The sequence below is a fragment of the Myotis davidii genome, unplaced genomic scaffold (genome assembly GCF_000327345.1).
Source record: "Myotis davidii unplaced genomic scaffold, ASM32734v1 scaffold293, whole genome shotgun sequence".
NCBI lineage: Eukaryota > Metazoa > Chordata > Mammalia > Chiroptera > Vespertilionidae > Myotis > Myotis davidii.
The window spans coordinates 765597-773767 of NW_006285115.1; positions in this window are offsets into that span (position 1 = coordinate 765597).

Here is an 8171-nt window from a genome sequence, read left to right on the forward strand (position 1 = left end):
GCTGGAGATCCAGACCAGAACTTGGCTGGAGATCCTGGCTAGAGATCCTGAATAGGCTGCTGATCAACTGAACGCTGTCTCCGTGTCATTCCTTCTTCGCCGACTCCGTCCACACCTTTGGGGACCCCTGGACCTGCTGGGGCTGGACCCCAGCAAATCTGTATTTTTTAAAACTCTGCAGGTGATTCTATTATTCAATCAGGCTTGTAAACTAAGGTAACTAGAGTAGTTGATAATATCAGAGAGACAGTAAGAAATGCAAGATTGACCCAGGATATTTAGTTTTATGCTAAGGAGGTTGTACTTATTTCAAGAGGCAGTAGAGACTCCATAAAGTATTTTGTTATGATAACACATATGAAATGAAAAGGGTCAGAAAAGTCATTTTGAAAAACTTTCCCAAAATGTAAGACTGATCAGTGGAAAGAAGTTGGGTAAAAAGGATTTAGAAAGAAAGTAAGAGAAACAGAGGCTGGAGAAAAGCTAGTTAGGTCATGCATGACTGTTACAACAGCAACTCTCCCTCACTTCACAGTATGGCTGCATGGGGGTGGGGCTCGGTTCCTGGGTGGGTTGACTGGGTGTATGGATATGAAGTGAAAATGGACTGCTGCTTCCCCACAGCCTCTCAGAGGTTTCCCAGGAAGATAAAGGCAAAAGGAAATTCTTCCACTGGGCAGAACTTCAATCAGAAAATATTGTCATCATCTTTGGGTAGAAATAGAAGTGCATGGATTCACAGATAGAGATTAATAACCTGCTGGCTTTATCACTGGCTTGGAAGGAAAAGCATAAGACAATCTGGGTCAGGAAATTTAAGAAAGAGACATATAGGTTGACTAATGGGAGTGGGCATGAAGTATGAAGGCCTCTGCAATGCATGTTAATGTTCACCATAGCATATCTACCACAGAAGATGAACTAAACAACCACATAAAAAGCAGTCAGCCAGTTAACATCAGTCATCTTCTGTCTTCAGCAACCAAAATAGGTATAAGCAGAGTTGACGGATTAACAGGTATAAAAGCTATGCATAAGCCCAATATATGGTTTTTTGTGTTCCAAGACTGACGTAGCTTTGCTTTCACCAGTTACCCAATTTGCTAGAAATAACGACCAAAGCTACCAGTCACTTGGTGTTCAGCAGATTACACTGGACTGAAGCAACACTGTGACAAATTTTGATTAAACTTGGCACATATTCTAGTTAGGGTATCTATTAGCCAGCATTACTACTCAAGGCTTATGTAGTGCTGATCCACCAATAGGAGATCTCCCATAACAGCTGAGTGGACCAAGGACATTTCTTTACAGCAAAACTTGGTAACGATCATGAAACCACAGAATCTAATGGCTCCATAATGCACTGCACCATTTGAAAACTACTAACTGCAAATGAGGTGCCAACTTGGAGATGAAAGCTTACAGGGATCAGGCAGAATCTTATAGGATGTCATATATCCACTTAATCAATAATCATAATATGATGTTCTGTTTCCAATATCAATAATCCATGGAATTGGAAGCCAAGGAGTAAAAGTAAGTGGAACCAGGTACTTTCTCTTTGAACTATTGGGAAATTGTGCTTTGCATTCCTGAAAATATAGGTCCATCGATTTAAAGATTCCAACAGAAGAAATGTTGGCATATGGGCACACCAAAATAATCTCTTTGAATTCTATGGCTTCTACCTAGTCAGTTTGGTCTCCTTGTGCCAAGAGACAATCAGGCCAGGAAAGAAGTCATTATCTTTACAGGAGTTACTGATGCTAATCATTAGAATGATGTAGGGTGCTGTTATAAAATGGGGCAAGGTTCAAAATATCTGCCATCAAGATTTACTGGGACATGCCATTGGTAAATCTTTGTCCAAATTTGTTAGAAAATGGACAGACACATCAATCACATCATTACTAGAGATACTGTGAAGATTAAATGTGCTTGCACATAGTGTTTTGTAAATACCTCTAAGGACACATTGTAGAATGAGTGCTTCAGATACTCCTACATGCAGTTGGAGTGTGTGTTGTTGACTTTCAGCAATCAGACTGTTGCACTCCACCTTCCAACTCCTAAATCTCAGAAATGAGATCATTAGGAAAAATTTTATGGCTTAATCCATATGAAAATAGTGCATACAATACTTTGTTTATAATTATAAATACCTTATTAATTCTACTTCAGTATCATAATTGTTTCAACTTTTATGTAACATACAAAATCTTTACATGCCAAAGAAAATACTTCAGTAGACAACACTGAATATTACAAAATGATAATAAAAAATCTTGGAGCGGTAAGTGATTTTGTGAAAAGAAGTAAGTTTGAGGCTACTTGCATTTTTATTTAATGAGAATAACAAATAATATTTTGATATGCTTAAAATTTAAATAGAAAACAATTTTATTTTAGATAAGCTAAGCTGACAGTCAATCCAATATATTATTGTGACTAGTGTCAAAATATTGAGATGTCCTTGTAACTAACCATCAGATGTGGCTCGCCTTTCCTGACTGCCATCTGTGATTGTTCAGACTTCAGCCCCAGCAAATAAGGAGTGACATGTGGCATAGGAACATTAGGTCTGCTTAGATCAAATAACCATAAATACAACAGATACATTTTTAAAACATAGCTGATATCTATGAGGTTAAACTTTTGAAACTCACTAAATTGTAACTTTTGTATTTGGTAACAATCAGAAAAGAACCAGTCTTTGTAGTTCAAATTGTGCTTCTATGTAGTGGAAATACATCTTAAACCCTTAACATTTTATTTAATGACTAGAGGCATGGTGCATGAATTCGTGCACCAGTGGGGTCCCTTGGCCTGGCCTGCCGGATAGGGCTGAAACCAGCTCTCTGACATCCCCTGAGGGGTCTCAGATTGTGAGAGGGTACAGGCCAGGCCGAGGGACCCCACTGGTGAACAACTGGGGACAGGGAGGGATGCATGCGGGAGGTTGGCCAGCCAAGGAGGGACCACAGGAGGGCTCCAGGGCATGTCCAGCCCATCTCGCTCAGTCCCCACCTGCCAGACCCGTGGAGCAAGCTAACCTACTGGTTGGAGTGTCTGTCCCCAGATGATCAGTGCATGTCATAGCGAGTAGTTGAGTGGCCTTAGCATATCTTTAGCATATTACACTTTGATTGGTTGAATGGCTGACCAGTTGACCAGAGACTTAGCATACTAGAATTTTATTATATAGAATTACAAAAAGTAAGATTAAAATACCTGCACTTATGTGGCTGGAAAATAACAAATGAAGGTACTTTGCAGAGTGCTGGGGCTCTGAACAAAATGTGTGACATTTTGCAATGTATGTTTCTCTTACTCTGGCAACTCCACCAAGAACTTCACTAAGGATATCAATGAAAAGTTGACAGTTTTTACTCTTCATTTCAATGGGCCCTGAATCCAGGGTCTTGATAAAATTTAAAAGTTTTGTTTATCCCTTAACTTCTAGGTTATGCACAGACACATTCTAACATAAAGATTGATTTAGGTTCAGGGAGTCAATAGAACATAGCATAGAGATACTAATAAATGGAGCATATATCAAGTTCATGGATAGGAAGAATTAACATCATTAAAATGTCCATACTAACCAACGCAATCTAAAGTGCCAATGGCATTTTTCACAGAACTAGAACAAATCATCCAAAAATTTGCATAGAAACACAAAAGAACTTAAATAGTGACAGCAATCTTGAAAAAGAAGACAAAGTTAAAGGTATCATATTACCTGATTTTAAACTATACTACAAGGCTATAATAATCAAAACACCATAGTACTGGCATGAAAACAGACACACAGATCAATGGAACCAAATAGAGAGCCCAGAGATAAAACCATGCCTATGTATCCAATTAATGTTTGACAAAGGAAGCAAGAAAACACAACGAGATAAAGACGGTATCTTACCTAATAAAGAGGGAATATTCAAATTGACCATCATGCCATAACATTTAAGATGGCTGTGCCCACAGTGGAGGCAGGGATTCTGTAACACAAGATGGCTGCACCCACGTAGAGGCAGGGAATCCATAACACAAGATGGCTGTGCCCACAGCGGAGGTTGAGTTCCTGTAATGAGCCTTAATGAGCAATCAGCAGGGACCTGAGGCTGTGCCCCCCGCCCAGCAGAGCTTGATGGGGGATCTCAGGCTGCACCCCCTGCCTGGTAGGGCTTGAAGGGGGACCTCAAGGCACACCCCCCATCCCAGCACCGGGCCGGGGGACCTCAAGGCATGCCCCCACTGCTGTGCCAGGCCAGGTGACCTGAGACCACGCCCCCCACCTGGAAGGGCTTGATGGGGGTAGGGCCAGCCAGGTCTGGAACTAGCTCAATGGGGCTGGGGCCGGCTGGGTCTGTGTCTCATGCGATTTCGAGGCACACGTGGGTGGGTGGGGACTTGACCCTGGTTCCCATGGTGCGCCCCAGACTCTGAGAGGAGGAAGATTTTCATATACATTTTACTAATTTTCTTTAATCTCTGACACTTCTATTATAGAGAAAGGGCAAATAGCAATATTAAAATATTTTTTCTCCACAATGAAAAACTCATTGAATGGAAGAAAATATTCAGCAAAGATACACAAATCTTTTAAGGGGTTAATATCCAAAATTTATAAAGAACTCAAACTACTCAACACCAAAAAACCCCCACAATGTACAACATAAAATAAGCAAATAAACAAACTACCCAATTGAAAAATGGGCATAGGACCTGAGTAGATACTTCTCCAAAGAGGACAAAAAAAAGCTTAATATCACTAATCATTACAGAAATGAAAATTAAATCCATATAAGATATCATCTCACACTTTTCAGAATGGCTATCATCAATATATCAACAAAACACAAGTGTTGGCAAGGATGTGGAGAAAAGAGAATCTGAGTACACTATTGGTGGGAATGCAGATTTGTGCAACCACTATGGAAAACAGTGTAAAAGTTCTTTAAAAAAAATAAAAATGAGCTGCCTTATGACCAGAAATTACAATTCTGAAGGAACCCAAAACACTAATTTAAAAAGAACAAATGCACCCCAGTGTTCATTAGCAGAGTTATTTATAAGTAGAGGCCTGATGCATGAAATGAGTCCAAGAGTAGGCCTTCGCAGCCACGGTGGCTGCCTGGATCCATCCCTCACAGCCGCGGCGGATGCCTCCATTGGGCGGCTGCAGCACCGGCTTCATCTGGAAGGATGTCCAGTCTAATTAGCATATTACCCTTTTATTATTATAAATAGATAAGGTATGGGAGTAATCCAACTGCCAATCAATAGATGAGTGAATAAAAAAAGTGGTGGAATATTACTCGGTGATAAAGAAAAAAAAATGACATTTTACCATTTGCAACAGAATGGATGGACCTAGAACAGTGATGGCGAAACTTTTGAGCTGGGCATGTCAGCATTTTGAAAAACCCTAACTTAACTCTGGTGCCGTGTCACATTTAGAAATTTTTTGATATTTGCAACCATTGTAAAACAAAGATTTATATTTTTTATATTTATTTTATATATTTAAATGTCATTTAACAAAGAAAAATCAACCAAAAAAATGAGTTTGCATGTAGCGTCTGACACGCGTGTCATAGATTTGCCATCACTGTCTTAGAGTGTATTATGCCAAATGAAGTCAGCCAGACAAAGATAAATACCATATGATATCACTTATATACAGAATCTAAAGGACAAAACAAACAAACAAAATTGAAATAGACGTAGATACAAAGAACAAATTGACAGAGGCCAGAATGGAGGTGTGTTGAGGAACAGGTTTAAATATGTGATGGAATTAAAAAGTACTAATTGGTAGTTACAGAATAGTCACAGAGGTATAAATTATAGCATAGGGAATATAGTAACTAATATTGAAATAATTACCTATGGTACCAGGTGATCACTTGAATTATTGGAGGGAACACATTATAACCTCTATGAATGTCTAGCCCGTGTGCCTACACATGAAACTAATACAAAATAGTGTTGAAGTATAGAATCATACTATAATAAAAAATAAAATAAAAAATAGTCAAAAAAAGAGAGAAATCATTGCAAAAAGACTAGGCAAACTGACTAGTCCCTCACCCTAACCTGTGAACCAAGTTAGATTATAAAATAAATAGTTTTGATGGGAACTAGAGGACTTACAGCTTCTCCAATTTGGAGGGCCTTCTTAATAAATTGCACGGGAAAAACTGAAAAATTTTCTAGTCAATACAATGTCTTAGTGTTCAATTTATGCTTAATTCCGCAATTTACTTAAGCAGGAAGCACACTTTAAACTTATTTTCATAGTAGAACTAAAAACCCATGGTTATAAATATCCTGTGAATTTAGTGCTTTCAAATTTAATATCTCAAAATTAAGAGAACTTCATCTGAAGTGCTTATTTTAATCCTTAAATTGAGATAATAACCATTTTATTTATACAAAAGGTAAAGCAATGGCTTATGAACTGCACATCAATTCATAGTTTGGTAACAGAGCATTATTTCTGAAATGGTGTTTTAAAAACTATAATAAGGCTCTAAAAGATTGAATTTTAAAATCCAGTTAAAATGAAATTTTAAGAGATAATCATAGCACTTTCCTTCTTTATTGAATTTTATGATTTACAATTAAATTTCATGTGTTCATTTGATTTATCCTTTAACCAAACTGTCAAGTTGATGTTATCCACGGGAAATAGTGGCACAGTTGTACTGCTGAGTGACTTTGTCTTATATCAATTAGTCATGAAAGTAAGCTTCAAAGTGATATATTCTAACTTAAAATGAGTAGACTAATGTCTGTTATGTAGGAATCAAAAGAGTTTAAAGGTATAAAGATACAGCAGTGTGCTGGTAATTGTTTAACAACTGACTCTCAGAAGAAAAAAAATAGTGGGGAATGGATTATTTATAACATTATCTAATTCCCCTTGTGCAAATTTCCCCAATCTCTTTTTATTTCAATGTACCAAAATTATGTCAATCAGCTCACAGAATTTATAAAAATTTAATGTTCAGCACTCAGGAGCCAGTACCATCTGGCTCCATCACACTGCTGGAAAAGAACTTTCCTGACTGTTATTTGAGGTTGATCAGGATGTTAGAAAAGTGGAATATGTGAGTAATGGGGAAAGCAAAGGGCAACCCAGGCAGTTGTTTGTGGGAGTTGGGGTGTTGCAAAGACTATTCCTCAACTTGCTATAGAGTAATATAGTCATAAGTCAGCATTAAGGGGTTGAGAATACAAAGGTAACTTGGGGAAGGATTTTATAGTACTATGAGTACCAAGGTGACAAAATCATTTTATTATTAACACTCACTGAGTCTTATGTATTAGGCAAGCCCTCTGGTCATAGACTGGCACCAGGCATAACATCCTGAAAATCAGACTGTTGTTAACTGGTAAAGCTTGGATAAAACCCAGGATGTCAAATACAAGAGACTTCACTCTAAACATTCAAATAATTTTGTGAATAATACATTAGAGAGATTCAACTTTATTCTGTAAAAGTAAGAACAAACGTTGAATGCCCGGCTGGCATGGCTAAGTGGTTGAGCATCAACCTCTGAACTAGGAGATCACAGTTTGATGATACATCAGGCATATGCCTGGGTTGCGGGCTCAATCCCCACATCATTGATGTTCCCATCTCTCTCTCCCTCTTCCTTCCTCTTTGAAATCAATAAAATAAATCTCTCTATATAAAAAGCCAGTGACCATAACATGGTAACAACCAGAACGACTGGTTGCTATGATGCCTTCTGTGGCCAGGGAACAGGCCTGATCAGGGGGTGGTGCCATCCAACCTCCTGAAGACCTCCCCCAAGCCAGCTCTACCCTCGATTGGCCCCCCACTCTGATCAGGGGCAGGTCTGGCTGGCCAAACATCCTCCCACAGGCCACTGGACCCCAATTGGCCCCACCACCCCATTCAGGGGCAGGGCCAACTGCCTCACCACCCACAGCTCCTCCCCACAGCCAGCCCCACCCCCAATTGCTCCCCAACACCAATCAGGGGTGGGGCTGGCCAGCCAACCTCCCCCAGCCACTCTCCGACCCCCATTCAGGGGCAGGGATGGCTGGCCCACTGCCTAAAGCCACTCCCCACAGACGATTGACCTCCCCCAATTGACCTCCCCTCAATTGACCTCCCCCAATCAGGGGCA